Source organism: Heterocephalus glaber, unplaced genomic scaffold (genome assembly GCF_053883595.1).
Source record: "Heterocephalus glaber isolate CG9 unplaced genomic scaffold, H.glaber_assembly_v1.0 deba00000122, whole genome shotgun sequence".
NCBI classification, from domain to species: Eukaryota; Metazoa; Chordata; class Mammalia; order Rodentia; family Bathyergidae; genus Heterocephalus; species Heterocephalus glaber.
This window is the reverse complement of record NW_028258138.1, coordinates 46166790-46183069: the sequence shown is the minus strand read 5'-3', so window position 1 is coordinate 46183069 and position 16280 is coordinate 46166790. Positions and strand designations below refer to the sequence as shown.

The 16280-nt window shown below is 37.1% G+C and overlaps 1 protein-coding gene and 1 pseudogene across 3 annotated transcripts in view; both read left to right on the top strand.

The window, feature by feature from the left end:
- Positions 1-3500: 3500 nt before the first annotated feature.
- The window catches only part of Riox2 (ribosomal oxygenase 2), a 54567-nt gene continuing 41787 nt past the window's right edge, over positions 3501-16280 (top strand). For all 3 annotated transcript variants that reach the window (XM_087208494.1, XM_021238840.2, XM_004857932.4), the window contains exon 1: positions 3501-3620. The gene's annotated coding sequence lies outside the window, so the exon portion shown is untranslated. The remainder of the gene's footprint in view (positions 3621-16280) is intronic.
- Positions 5154-15379, top strand: LOC147830407 (ankyrin repeat domain-containing protein 26 pseudogene; annotated as a pseudogene).

The following is a 16280-nucleotide window of genomic DNA, read 5'->3' as shown; positions in this document are numbered from 1 at the left end:
AATACATCATTCTATTTTCTTAAAAAAATTCTTAATTCTTTTAATACTATCTAAGGATTATGTTTTTCTAGGTTACTATCCAATATTGAGCTAATATAATTTATTTAAACCTTTTTCCCATTTAATTATAGATAGACTCTAAATAAATTTTTAAAACTATTTAATGACTTTTAAGCTTGATTTAATAGAGGTAGTATTTTGTAGGATTATGTTTTCAAAATGCAGCACAAATTATTAAAATCCTAGATGACTGGAAATTTAGTTATTATTTAACAGATTAGTAAATTTAGTACATTTGGATTATGTTTCTGATTTTTACAATCTGTGTATATAATTGGTGTGAAAAAAAAGAAATCAACTTCAAACAGAACAAATCTATACTGTTCCCTTCCTCCAATTCTCTAGTCCTTCAGATATTGCTGTTTTTCATATATTTACACTATAATGCAGTCAAGATGTCTAATGTTTCCCCTGGGAATATTCATTTCACTACTTTAAATCAAGTGCACTACTGGATGCCTTTGGCAGTCTAGGCTAGGAGAATGGTTTCTGTCACCTACACACACACACTTGGCATTCCACTTGAAGAATCTTAATGCACAGTTGTTAGACGATCACATATAACTTCTGTTAATGTCTAGAAATACAGACATTGCAATTTTCAGTAACAAATGTCTCACACTGAGAAATAAAATATGGTTACTGTACTAGAGAATTATTAGAGCTTTCAGAATGAGCACTAGGGATTTTAGCCACTTTTCTTCTCTTCACGTTGGTGGTTTGTGAAGAAAGATCTGTTCCTGTTAGCTTAATCTCTAGAAGATTTCCACTTTGGTTTTTTATTTCAAGAAGACTGAAACCACAGTTACCTGGAAAATATATAAGGGACAGATAGCATATAATAGTTATCTCATTTCGATTTTCACTTCATTTACTGATCATAATCCTGAACAGACTGTATATGCTTGTTCATTGAGGGATAAGCCTGGATAAAATGTGAGGATTTCAGAAAATAATCTGCTTTCTCAGATTAAGAAGGCCAGACAGCTCGTAAACTGCCTAAATATAGAAATGGGCTGTTTTATAAAGACTGAACTAGAAAACCTATGAACAAATAACTTAGTTTTATTGTTTTTGTTCTGATTAAACAATAGTTTCATTATTTAAAAAAATTAAAAATACCAATTGCCAAAATATCTACCCAGAATTAAGGTTACTATTTTAATACATATTCTTAGAGGTTTTTGTTGCACCCAGTGAGAGAGAACCAACCAGAGACTGATATTAAATCCACACAAGAGTTTATTACCAGCCGGGACCCGAGCCCAGCATCAGACTTGAGCCCAGCATCGAACTTGAGCTTCGACTGGGGGTTGACAAACATGTTTTATACATCTTTGAGGCCAACAGTTTCTAGGCCCCCCTATGGGATAGAACTAGTAAAGTAAGCAAAAGGTACAGAAGCAGAACGTCCTGCTGTTAGAACATTTGTAAAACAATAGTTGATTAATTGTTGTTTCTAAGAGACTCTCTAAGGGGAGGAGGTTTTTAAACTTCCTCTTTCTGAGTTCATCTAAAGGGCAGGCAGTTGGGTCAAGCAGCAATATGGAGTCTGTCTTGCTAACAAAGGTCCTTCAGTTTTCTTGGCATAACTTATGTTTTCTAATGAACAATTTTGTATATATATTTTCACTTATTAATTTTAGCACTTAAATTATAGCAACCCTGTGTAACCCTTATTAGCAAATAAACAATATTTAGAAGTCAAATTATCCTAGAAACAACGAAATTTCTAGCCATATTCAAATTTCAGCATTTATTTCCTTTATAAGAATCCCTGTTTGCCATTAGAAACTGCCATATCAGATTATTTGACCTTCTCAAAAGTTTTAGAAAATAGATTACTGAGAGAAGAAACCCATTTATTTTTAGTTCATTTTTACCTGAAGCAGAGCTGACATCCCCTTCCCACTCCACACTACCAACCTTGATTTTCACCTCAGAAAACTAGCTTTCCATTTTTATAATGAAAACTTTGGCATTGTATAAAATGGTTTTATTAAAGCAGTCCTACTTATTAAGAGCTTCCTTCCTTTCATGACTGTTGCCACTGCAAGCTTTTACCATCTTTGTAAACAGGAGGATAGGTGGGATTGCAAGTATTTGTACACGAGTTACCACAAAGTCAGAATTTGTAAGCACATAGTATTAATCCTAGTTGTGATGAATAATGTGTATCATTTATAGTGCCACTCATAGACCTATTCAAATCACACATATATTTTTTTTCACACATATATTTTTTAACATGGAGATGAATGAGAAGAGAAATTATACCTAATACTATAATCATTACTAAGGTAAAAATTCCAACGAGATCAAATAACATGAGAAAAGAAGCAAGAAAAAGGTGCTATTTCAACTATAATTCTGTGCCTGCCACAGTTATTTCCTGGCAGGCACTTAGGCAAAGCAGTCAGTGTTATACTCCAACTATCTCATTTACAGAAAGAAGCCACTTCTTCCCTATAAACCTTGCTTTAAAACACCATTATTCTATACATTTCTGCTTAATTTCAAAGTTGTATCACTTCTCAAATGCAATTTCACTCCCTTACCTGAATTTAAGAAAGAACTTAAACATTTTTTCTTTCCTTTAAAGAAATCAAAAGACACACTTGCTGGATATTTAAAGAGTTTGTTTTACTCAAGCTATTGTAATAGGAAAACCATATATTAATGAAGAACATTCCAGAGAAAAGGAAGGGACCCAGAAGTGTCAAAGAGGCAGGAAAAACAAATATGTCATACTCTCTCAGAAGGGATAGAGGTGGGTCTTAGAATACAGTATAGTATGTAAGAGCACAATGATCCTTTCTCAGAGTAAAAAATGGTGAGAGGATTTCTTGACCTCCACTAGTTTCTAAGAACACAAGGGCCCAAAGTTCACATTGTAGTACTATATTGTCATATGATCTATTTCAACCTCCTGCCTATCATACTAGATTTTGTTCTAGAATGAGACCAAGTGTATAAGACATATTTCACAAAGTTGAGAAAAACTGTTAATACTTTTCTTTTCAACATATTGAAACTTACTTTATTATATAAAACATCGAACTAAGTTTTATTATAAGGTCACTCAAAGGATGAGACAGTACTTTTAATTCTAGGAACAATAATTCATTACAGAAATATATTTTCTACAAGAATGCTTCAAAGGGATTTCTTTGCAAAATGGCAGAGCAGTGAGTGTCAGCAACTCAGTTTCTCCAGGGCAAAACGTCTAGAGTCTGGAAAACAATAGTTTGGAGACGAACCTTAAGTGAGTGGAGGGTACAAGGGAACCACTGGAAACTGAAGAAGCAAATAGGATTGATACAGAAGAGACAAACCATGCCGAAGAGGAGAGACTGCGAGGCTATGCTGCCACCAGCAGGGGGCACCCGCCAGCGCCAGCTAGGAGGCAAAGTGAAACTAACAACCTTTCTGCTCACAGAGAACTGGAGAAAGCAGGAAGAACGTGAAACACTGCTTCCCAAGAGGCTCTTCAGAGTCCGCAGTTGGTGAGTGACTGCAGCACAAGCACCAGAGGTCACAGTTGATTGGAGAAGGAGCTGGTAAGAATGCTACTGTAGGGAAGGGCTAGATGTTTGAACTTTGATGCCAGAGCAGCCCCTTGGCTGCATCACATTGCCAAGTTCCCAGAATGGATGAGGGAAGGACAGTCACGGGAGACTGCCAGTAGTTGGAGAGCAAACTGAAGGGAATCCCTGAGATTGAGGTGGGGACTGGTGATCGAAGAATTGGCTCCTTCAGTCAGAGGCGTAGGATTGGAAGCTCACATCAGAGTTGCCACTGTAAGCGGGTCCCTACATCCAGCACCTTTTGAGGGCAGACTGCCACCTGAGACTTCCAGCATGAACAGAGACACATCCTGGCCTGAGCTCTGCTCCTTGACCTGAGCCTAAGAAAAGGGGCCACGTGTCCCAAATGATAGAAACTTTCTTTTACTATTCTTTATTTTACTTGATTGTGTTATTTTTTTCATTTTTACTTTACTTTTTAAATTTTTTTTATTTTTTTACTCTTTGAAGTTTTCCTCCTTCTGTACATTTCCTGCCACACTTTTATTCCATTATTTTACCCCGTACTTTTATGAGTATGTCTGTGTATGTGTGCTTTGATTACCCTAGGCTTTTCCCTCCGAGTATAATTTATAGAGGGTAAAAGAATTCTTCTTTGTCCACTTATATCCCTGCTACTTTTACTCATCTCTTTGCCTGACCTCTTCCTCCTGTATTTTATTCATTGTCAATTTTACTTTTCTTTCCACTCCACCTTTTCAATTGTCTCCCTTAAATTTTTTCTCAAATATTTATATCAATCCTAGAATCTTCCCATCCCCATTTCCCACTACCAATTTTGTACCCAGTTTTTCACTATATAAATATAAATATGTAGCAACATACTCAATAGCAATAGGATCCTGTAATTATCCCCATTTTCTCCTTCCTATACCACAGAGCAGAGGACTTTAAAAAAAACAACTTTTTCCCCTTTTTTTCTTTTTCTTCTCTTTTTTCCCCTCTGGCATTACTCAGTCTCCAATCACCTGTGCTTTAAATAACTGATTCTATGAAATTACTGTTGAATGCTGTTTTTCATCAGTAAGGAGAAATAGGCATCACATTTAATGCATATTAATTGTTGGTCAAGACTTGGGTTGTTATGATCCTTACACTATAGCTGTGGATTTCTTCTCTAGGCTAAAGGGAGACCCCAAACAGCTTCTTATGCTATGTCATTTCTCAAATAGCCATGATAGGTACCACTGTAATGGATTAGCCTGTTACTGCTGTAGCTGAATTGATTGCATAGGAACAATCCTTACTCAGTGGACTATTGAGTGCCAGTGAACTTCTCTGCCAAATCCACCATCACACCCAGGGAGAGGGACAGCAAGGGTTCCAAACGCAAGAACTGAGGCTGGAACTTTGCAAAAATGCCTGCAACTTGGCAGAAAGAGGTGCTTAGTCTGAATTAGCTTCAGTATTATGGTGGAGCAATCAGAGGAATTATTGGGAAGTGAGCACTCAGACTTTCTGGCAAAGAAACTGCTTGGGAATCACATATGAAATGTCTCATTGAAATGTCCAGCCTATGTTCCCATTAGACATCTTATTAGGTTAAGTTTTGTATGTTTCTTGATTTATTTAGTAACATGGAGTTATGTTATGTTCATTTATGGTTTCATGTGTTTATTAGGTTGTTACTCTTCTATATTTGTTCTTTTATTGGCTCTGATTTAATAGGTATCTAGGTTCTCTCCCTTGTCTCAGCTCATTATCTAGTTTCTTTACCTCAAACCCCCAAGACAATATTATTAACACATTTCATTATTCTTTTTCCAAATACATAAACCTCTGCTCCCAAGTTTTAAATTCCCTATACTTATCTCCTTCACAGTCATTCCTCTCTTCACTAGTATTATTCCTCTATCTTCACCATCCTAAACCTTTGGCTTTTCCATAATTTACCTAGCTTATTGTCCTCCCTATAAGGAAGGTCAGATAATTGCATAGCTATCCTCAATCATAAAAAAAAAATGAATCCCCTTTCTCCCATATCATGCCCTTGCCTCCATAAAATATCCTCTGAAAACTCTCAGTTCTAAACCTTCCACTCAACTAAAAGTACTCCAAGAAAATTAGACCCCACATCAGTCTTTTCTTCCTATCTACCACTATTCTGCCCTTCAAACTTCCCCCTTAGTGTCTAACACTCCTTATCCAACCAGCTCCCATTGTCCTCACTCTCCCTCACTTACCTCACTGTAGAGCAACCACAGATAATAAGATGTCATAGTGTGCACAGAGAATAGACAAAGAAGGGAAGAGTAACTGCAAGGACTTCATATAGAAGTGTTGTAATATTGAATCTGTGGATGCTGTTATAAATAGAAGCAATTTTTTTTTAAAAAAGCAATTCTTTCAGCAAAACATAGGGACAGAGTATAATCACTTAAAGTAAATAACAGAAGGAGTAAATACTAGCATTGAACATACAAAGCTGAAAATTATTCATGGGAAGGCAACATCCTACCAAAAATCTCCATGTAAGTCACAAACTCTCCTCACTTTTCTTGTCCCAAACTCGAAGTAACTCCCCCCAACAAGTAAAGGGAGAGAAAAAAGAGGGATATACAAGAAAATAAACACAGATACAGGTAGGAGAATGAGGAACCAAGGAAATAGAAAATCTCCAAACCCACCCCAACTCTCTCAAGGCAGAGCAAGGGATTACAAAAGGAGAAGAAAACAAATAGCAGGTAGCAGAAATCTATGAAAAGTTATTAGAAGGGATGGAAAAAAATGGATGAATTTAAAGAGGAAGTGAACCAGAAGTTTATAACTATCACCCTCAATATGCCCACTGTTGAGAAAACAGGTAAAAAACTGAATGAGCTAACCAAAACAGTTCAAAATTTGAATGATAAATTCAACAAGAATATGGAATTCTCAAAAAGATATCAGACAGAAATACCTGAAGTAAAAAACAGTATAGAATTCATAATAAATTACAGAAATGACCACTGTGAACACAGAGTGATTGACATTGAAAACAAAATAGTGAATTATGATAAACAGCTCAAAGAACCCAAAAAGAAAATAAGAGAACAAGAGATGACTATCCAGCACCTACTACATGACAACAGGAATACCAATCTAAGGCTAATTGGAATTAAATAAAAACCAGAAGATAGCACAGATGAATTCTCTAACATGCTTACAGAAATTAGAGAAGAAATTTTTCCAAATGTAAGAAAAGAGTTTAAAATATAAGTAATGCTTATAGAACACCACAAAATTATGATGAAAGAAGTTCACCAAGGCATATCCTTATTAAAATCACAGATATCCAGCAAAAAAAAAAAAAACAAGAAACCCATAATTTTAAAAGCAGCCAGAGAAATTTTTAAAAATCACATATAAAGGTAAACCAGTCAGTATCACTGCAGATTTTTCAACACAAATCCTGAAGGGCAGAAGAGCTTGGAGTGGAGTATTTCAAGCCCTAAGAGCAAATAACTTCCAACTCAGATTGACTTACACTTATCCTTCAAAATAGATGGAGAAATAGAGTATTTCCATGCAAAAGATGAGCTCAGAAGATGTATGAGTGCTAAACCAGCTTTAGCAAAAATACTCAAGAATATTCTTGACAGAAATAATGAGTTGGACATAGCTAAAATCACAGAGAAAAACTAGTGAGGTCAAGGGATAAAGAGCAACAGAAAACATCAGAAGAAAAACAAATGATACACCAACAGGTAAAGAAGACAATGATACTAAATGACCAACACATCTCAGCAATATCATTCAATGTTAACAGCCTGAACTCTCCAATCAAAAGACACAGACTAGAAGATTGGATCATAAAACAGAATCCAACAATCTGTTGCATTCAAGAAACTCATCTAATCTGAAAAGATACTCATAGACTGAAAGTTAAAGGGTGGAAATACACCAGGACCCTGAAAACAAGCAGGGGCAGCAATTCTAATATTAGACATGGTAAACTTTAAGTTAAAACTGATTAGAAGAGACAAAGAAAGTCACTACATCCTATTTAATGAAACAATCCAACAAGAAGAGATAACATTAATAAACATATATGCACCAAATACTGGAGCACTTATCTTCATAAAACAAAAGCTACTGAAATTAAAAGATCAAATAAACATTAACACAATCATAGTAGGGGATTTTTACAACTCACTTTCACAAAGAGATAGATTGAAACAAAAATCCAATAAAGAAATTTCAGAACTGAATGACACCCTTGAACATATGAACTTAATGGAAATATACAGAGTATTTCACCCCTCTATAACAGAGTATGCATTCTTTTCAGCAACATGTGGTACTTTTTCAAAAATGGATCATGTATTAGTCCACAAAGCCTGCTTTAGTAAATATAAAAGAACTGAAATCACTCCATCGACACTGTCAGACTACTGTGCAATTAAAATAGAAATCACCAACACAGGAAATTTCAGAAAAGGCAAAACTCCTGGGAAAATAACAACATACTTCTAAACAACCAAGGGATCACAGAAGAAATCAAATAAGAAATTTAAAATTTTCTGGAAGTTAATGACAATGACTGTACGGCTCAACAAACCTCTGGGACACCATGAAAGCAGTTCTAAGAGGAAAATTGATCACAATCAAGGCTCAATTAAGAAAACGGAGCAAGTCCAAATAACCTTATGGGAAATCTTAAGATATTTGAGAAACAACAACAAACCAGCTCCAAATTGAAATTAAGGAAGGAGATTATAAAGATAAGAACAGAAATTAGTGAAATTGAGACTAAAAAACTGTAAAAAAAAATCAACAAATTGAAGAGCTGGTACTTTAAAAGAATAAATATAATAGATAAGCCCTTAGTCAGATTTAGCAAGAGAAAGAGAGAAAAGACTCACATCAATACAGTTAGAAATGAAACAGTTGAAATGACAACAGACACTGTGGAAATCCAGAAGATAGTAAGTAACAACTTTGAAAAATTATATTCCAACAAATTAGCAAATTTTGAAGAAATGGAAATATGCCTAGACACATACAAACTATCAATAACCCAAGAAGACATAAATATGCTTAACAACCCAATAACAAGCAGTGAAATTGACTCAGTAATAAAGAATATACTAACTAAAAAAAGCCCAGGATGTGATAGATTCCCAGCTTAATTGTACAAAATCTTTAAGGATGTTATATCAACAATACTCCTCAAGCTCTTCAAAGAAATTGAAAGAGATAGAGTGCTAAATTCATTTATGGAAGCCAGTTTCACCCTGATCCCCCAAACGAATAAAGTCCTAACTGAAAAAAGAGAACTATAGGTCAATCTCTTTAATGAACATATGTGGGAAATGGTAGAATTCAGCTATCTAGTTCACAAGAAGTTTGTTAACTAAGAGAATTAAATCGTTTCTGGGAAATTCCACAAGTCTGTTTGTTAAAAGAATGCCCCAAAACTTTGAGACCTTGTAAAAGTCTCACAGGAGAAAAACAGGTTTTCCTAGTTTTCTTATTTACCATTTTCCAGGATCAGAGGACCGTGACCCAATGACTCTACGGGTGGTAAGAGAGATATGACTCACTATGCACATCTGTGATATTTATGGTGGGCCAGTGGGCTTGATTTTTGGCTAAAGTCATCCTGCTCTCTTGATACTATCTGATAAGAAGAGGGCTGCGGTGTGCTCTTTGATGTACGGGATTGGTGAATGGAAACAGGGGACTTGTGAATTCTCCTGTAGCTTTTATGAGTCACTTAAAGTCACTGGTTATCATCAGAGGTGAAAATCAGAAAGACAATAGCCAGAATAACTAAGCTGCTTTCCTACATGTATAAAAGCCTTGCTTCTTTCCTTTGTGATTATGGAATAGTGCCAGAGGAATTAAAGTGCTGTTCGTCCCCCAGGCTGTCTCCTTTTCTTTCTTTAAAAGTCGGTGCTTTCCGGGGTCTCCAGTTTCCCTCAAGAGAGACCAACGACAAACATAGATGCAAAAATCCTCAATTACATATTAGCAAATAGAATGCAGCACATAATCAAAAACATGATACATCATGATCAAGTAGGTTTCATTCCAGAGATGCAAGGATGGTTAAACACACATAAGTCAATAAATGTAATACATCACATAAAAAGAAACAAAGTGAAAAAACCACATGATCAGGGGTCCTCAACCTCTGGCTGGTTGCTGGTGGGCGTGGCAGAGGTTGGATGGAGCAGGGCTCCAGGCGGCTGGGGACCTCTCTCTCCACCCATGCAGTTGTTAGTGTATTAAAAATATGGGAGATGTTATATTCATATGAAACATCAATAGAACTTTAAAAAGATCATGATGAACTGCTCATAGGGAAAACTAAAAAACTGGAAAATAAGGTTAGAACACTACAGAAGGAAAGAAACAAAAGAAGTGAAATCACAGAACATGAGAAACTACATCGAGAAGGAGAATTTGGCAATTTAAGATTTGCCTTACAAAAAGAAGAGGAGAAGAGAAGAAAGGTTGATCAGTTTTATGAAAAAATTGAAGAACAGTTAAGAAAAAAAGAAGAGCAATATTATCAAGTATTTGAAGCAAAACACCAACTTGAAATTTCTCTTACAACACTAGATATTGAACTGAAGACTGAAAGAATTAAATTGAATCTGGTTTCTGTTAGTCATGAAGATCTATTGCATAAAAATCACAGGTTGCAGGATGAAATTGCCAGGTTAAGACTAGAAATAGATGCAATAGAAAAATCAGAACCAAGTAAAGGAAAAGAAATATCTGGAAGATATTGAAATTGCACATGAAAAGAATGCTGACCTACAAAAGACAATGAAGCTGAATGAGGAAAGAATATTTCAATGTAATGGACAGCTTAATAGTCTCACAGTAGAAAAATACAATGCTAAATTCTAAACTGGAGAATGAAAAACGAATCAAGGAAAGACTGGAAACAAAAATTGAATCATACCATTCCAGACTGGCTGCTGCTGTACACAATTATGATGAAAGTCAGACATCAAAAAGAGATGTGGAACTTGCTTTCCAGAGAGCAAGGGATGAGTGGGTTCATTTACAGGACAAACTGAATTTTGACATATCTAACCTAAAAGGTAACAATGAGATGCTTTCCCAACAGCTTTCTCAAGCTGAAAGAAAATTCAATGGCCTAGAAATTGAGTTCCATCATACAAGAGATGCTCTTAGAGAAAAGACTTTAGTTTTAGAACAGGTACAAAAAGACCTAAAGCAAACACAGTGCCAAAGGAAGAAAATTGAACACATGTATCAGGATGAACAAGGAAAAGTGAATAAATACAGAGGAAAGCAGGAATCTATAGAAGAGAGATTATCTCAACTACAAAGTGAAAATGGATTGCTTCGACAGCAGTTGGATGATGCTCACAACAGAGTTTACTATAAAGGAAGGACGCTAATTAATATCCAAGACCAGTTTCATGCTATTGTGAAGACACTTCAAGGTGAGAGTAGAAAACAAACTCTCAGGGTGGAAGACAAAAATAGAGTTAATCGATGAATGTAATCTTTTAAAAGAAAGAATATATCAGTAGAAAAGAGAAAGGAGAAAAAGAATTGGAAGAAGAACAGAATCGACACAGAGGCTGTGCAGGGTGCTGAGAAGGTCCAAGAACACCGGCAAAAGCTTGAACTTGAAAATTCCAGGCTAAAATCTAAAGTAAAAAAGCAAACAGGGAAAATTGAACACCTCCAGAAAAACCTCTTAAGTGCAAATTTGGCCTCCTCTCAGTGACGAGACCAAGGGATTGGAGACCAGCATGGTGCTGCTGCTGCTTTTCCAGTGAACTCCAAGACACTTGTTCCACCCTGCTTTCCTGGGCTGGGCTCAGGAAACCTGCCAAGTTCAGACCTCTGTGGGTCCAAGCTGCCACTGAGCTGTGACTCTTTCTGTCAAGCCAGGTGTGGACATTCCAAGTTCATAAGTATGGACGAAAGAGGAACCCAGCAGGCGTAACCAAGACTGACTCCAGTTGAATGTTTAGGTGTTTGCTAAACTGTTGTTTTTCCTTTTTGCTATGGTTTGCATTAATAACTAGTTATCCCAGGTGTAGGGAATGAGAGCTTTGCATGATAGTCTGATAAACTGAGAATTATCCACAACTGCAACTGAGGATTGTTGAATAATGGAGGAGGATTTGTTATTTTTGGGACCAGCTAAATTTCTGTAGTAGCACAAAATTCCAAATTGTTTTTTTTTGTGTTGCTTTACCACCATCACCCCCTGCCACCTCTGGAAAAAAAAAAACAAAACAAGGGGGAAAAACACATGGGCACTGCCTTTTTTGCATTAGGCACTGAAGGAGATAAAGCCACAGCCAAGGGAGAGCCCAATCTGACAAAACCTAGATTTAGAGCGGAGAATGAGAAAACCAGAGAAGTGTTTGTTTTTATTTTTGTTTTTACTGTATTTTGTGATATGGGATGTAAACTAGCCTAAGACAGTGGGGGTTTTTTTTCTTTCATTTTAATGTTTTCCCCTTCTTTGTTCTTCAAGGGTTTGTCTACAGCCTGAGTCCTGAATCCTTTTAGGAACTTGGCTAGAACATCAGAAGCTCTAGCATCCTCTTCTTGGAGAGAAGTGAGCCATATGCTGGTCAGGAAGCCCTTGTAGCTACTCCAATAGGCAGTTTTTCCCACAACCAAGGCAGGAAGGTATTCCTGGAGGAAGCAGGGAGTAGTGCCTACAGCTGGGGCTGAAAATGGGTTAAAAGTTTAATACTGTAGCTTTGAGTATCTTTGTTTCACTTTTCTGTAAGTTGAAATTGCAGGGGCCTGCTTTTATTTCCCAGTGAAACATATCATAGTTGGTTTTCATTGCCCTCTTTTTTTTTTCTTTTTTTTTTGCTGTTTCATTGCTGATAGTGTTCAGCAGCAATATACCCCATCTTTATATATTCTAAGAAACACTAATCTTAGATTTTTATTAGCCAGCATATTTTTGTTCTTAATAACGTTGTTACTGGGCCAAAAATTACGCCAGGAGCCCCGGTCTGTAGTTTCCCGAAATTGTCAGGCTGGGCACAAGGAGAAGGGGTTCCTGGGTGTTGACTGACTTAGGTGGGCCTGGCCAGAAGAAAGGCAGAACGCATCCTCTGTCCTTTTAGGAAGACCCCTGGTGCCCTCCAGAAGGCTCCCCCACCTCTCTTGAGTGGCTTGGCCCATCCCTTGCTTGGGAGAGTCAGAATAGATTTTTTTTTTTTACTGAAAGGGAGCTCTGCTCTCTGGGTGGACAAGATTCCTGAGCCTTCTGCTCTTCCAACCCCTTCTTCCTGTGCCCCAGGGGCTCAGGGGTCCTTATATCTTGAGGCTTAGCTGGTAAAGGGTAAACATGGCAGCTTCAGAGCTAGTTGAAGATGCTATCTGCCCATGTTGTCCAACCCAGCCATGTCTGTGAGCAAGCCCAAGTCCACTGTGACTGTTAGAGGGTGCACCATAGCAGGGGACTTGGAGTGTATTGGGCTGAATGGGATTTTCCCTTCCCATAGCGCTGAGCAGGGGAAGTGATGAGGGGTGAGGGAGCCATGCTGCTGAATTCTGTTTGGCATTCCCCCCTTTAGTAAAATGAGGTGTCTGGGGGTGGGGCAGCCTCTGCTTGGAGTTGGTTATAAGATACACCTGGAGGAGAATCAGTTGTCCCATTCAGTTATTTGAGCAAACAACTACTGTAAATAACTTGTTTTGTCTTTTGTCAAATAAAGTTATTTTGGTTTTATTTTTAAAAAACCCACATGATTGTGACGGACCAGCTGTCACCAGTTGAAAGGTTCCTGAATGGGGGAAAGGAGGACTGAGAAAATAAGACAAAGAGACAGAGTCGGGAGGGCTCCCAAGACCGAGCAAGCAAGTTTATTTACACCTCTCTTTTATACACTCAGTGAGTTAGGTCATTAATCATGACCTTTATACAAAAAACACCTGCTTCCTTGTTTGCTAGTTTTCAGAACATTCCCCGCCCTCAAGGGCTACTTTGTTTCTTGAGGTTACAGAACATTCATCTTGTTTCTAAGGCAACCTCTGAAGGTAAGCATCGGAGTTGGCAAGGACACGGTTCCCCATAACATAATCTCCTAACTATTTACAACGGAGGGTAAACTTAAAATGGAGCTTCTTTGGCTGACACCGCTCCCCACACATGATCCTATCAATAGATGCAGAAAAGACATATGACAAAATGCAGCGCCCTTTATGATAAAAACCCTGAAGAAAACAGATACAGAGAGACCATACCCGAATATGATAGAAGCCATTTATGACAAATAGCCAGCATCATACTAAACGGGAAAAAACTAAAAGCATTCCCCCTAAAACCAGGAACAAGACAAGGATGTCCAATATCACCTCTTCTATTCAACATAGTACTTGAAACAGTCAGAGCAATTAGGCAAGAGAAAGAAACAAAAGGAATACATATAGGAAAGGAAGAACTCAAATTATCATTATATGTGGATGGTATGATACTCTACATAGAAGACCCAAAACCTCTTAGAATAATCAACTTCAGCAAAGTACCAGTATACAAGATCAAGAGTTAAAAATCATCAGCATTTGTGTATACCAACAATTAATAGGATGAGAAGGAAATTATGAAAACAGTACCCTTAACAGTAGCTTCAAGAAAAATTAACTTAACAAAGGAAGTGAAAGACCTCTACAAAGAAAACTACAGTACTCTGAAGGAGATGGAAGAGAACATCAGAAAATGGAAAGATGTCCCTTGCTCCTGGATAGGCAGAACCAATATTATCAAAATGGTCATACTTCCAAAACTGTTATAGAGATTCAATACTGTCCCAATCAAAATACCAACAGGTTTAGAAATACTTTACAGATCTAGAAAAATAATTCTAAAATTCACATGAAGTCAGAAGAGAAAAAATTCTTGCCACCTACTCTTCAGTCATTGGACTAATATCTACAATATACAAAGAGCTAAAAAAAAAATTAAACAACCTAAAATGTAAGACCCAATCCAGAAAAGGACAAGAGAAATGAATAGACACTTCACAGAGGACAAAATACAAATGATCAACAAATATATGATAAAAATATTCAATATCTCTGGCCACTGAAATATGCAGATTAAAATAATGCTGAGATTCCATCTTACTGTGGAAAGAATAACAATCATTAGAAAATCAAACAATAACAAATGCTGGTGTGGGTGTGATGAAAAAGGAACCCTCCTGCATTGTTGGTGGGAATGCAAACTGAAGGACCCTATTTAGCAAGACAGACTCCATATTGCTGCTTGACCCAACTGCCTGCCCTTTGGATGAACTCAGAAGGAGGAAGCTTAAAAACCTCCTCCCCTTAGAAAGTCTCTTTAGAAATAACAATTAATCAACTATTGTTTTACAAATGTCCTAACAGCAGGACGTTCTGCTTCTGTACCTTTTGCTTGCTTTACTAGTTCTATCCCATAGGGGAGCCTAGAAACTGTTGGCCTCAAAAGTGTGTAAAACATGTTTGTCTCCCCCCAGTCGAAGCTCGAGTCCGATGCTGGGCTCGGGTCCCGGCCAGTAATAAACTCCTGTGTAGATTTAATATCGGTCTCCGGTTGGTTCTCTCTCGCTGGGTGTAACACAAACTAATACAACCATTATGGAAATCAGTGTGGAGATTTCTTAAAAGACTGAAATTAGAAATTCCATATGACCTAGCTATTCCCCTGTTGGGTATCTTCCCCAGAGAGCTTAAATCATCATATTACAACGATGCATACACACTAATGTTTATAGCAGTACAATTCGTAGTAGCTAAATCCTGGAAGAGGCCTTTATACCCATCAACAGGTTTTCTAAAGTTTGATATTCAAGCCTGTGTCCTTTAAAAGTAACATATAGGTTCCAATGTTTGCAAAACTAGCTAACAAAACATCCTACCATAGTTTGGATCTAAAATGTACTACAAAAGCCATGTGCTTGAGGGGTTTGTTTACCGAGATTTTTGGAAGGTTATTAGATCATGAGGAGTCTAAATTCATCAGTGGGTTAATATGATGGCTTTATTAGGAGGTTATGGAAGCTTAGAGGTAGGGTCCAGTTGGAAGGAATGAGGGGGGCACAACCTTGGGGACTATATCTTGTTCCTGGCCCCCTTTTCTACCTGGTTCTTCATATTCTCTCTCCCTCCCTCCCTCCTTTTCAGATCCCATGGGGTAAACAGCTTTGCATTGCCATGGTTTTCAGCTATAGGCCTTGAAATATCAGAGGTAAATGGTCATGAATTAAAAGCATGAGCCAAAATAAGTATTTCCCCCTTTAAACTGATCTTCTCAAGTATTTTGTCCCAGAAACAGAAAGCTAACACATATCTTAAGAAAGGATAAAATAGTTCGTACCTATATTTATTTCTTCTCTTACTTCATCTGAGAATATTAATGCAGGCGTTTTAAGTGGTTTGCACTTCTATAAGCACTATAAACACAAACCCACACTAAAGAAATTTTTAGAGCAATCACACTTCCTGAAATAAATTTTTTGTTAGTTAGGTTATGTATCGAGTGAGGTCACATTTGAATTAAATCATGGATCAATGGGGTAGAAGCCTCAGGACCTGCTGAATGAATGCTTTTGAATAAATATGCAGCTCAAGTAGACAGAAGAGAAGGGAAATTTGTTGTGAAAATGAGCTCTAATAATTGAATATGATTTATAAAGATAATAT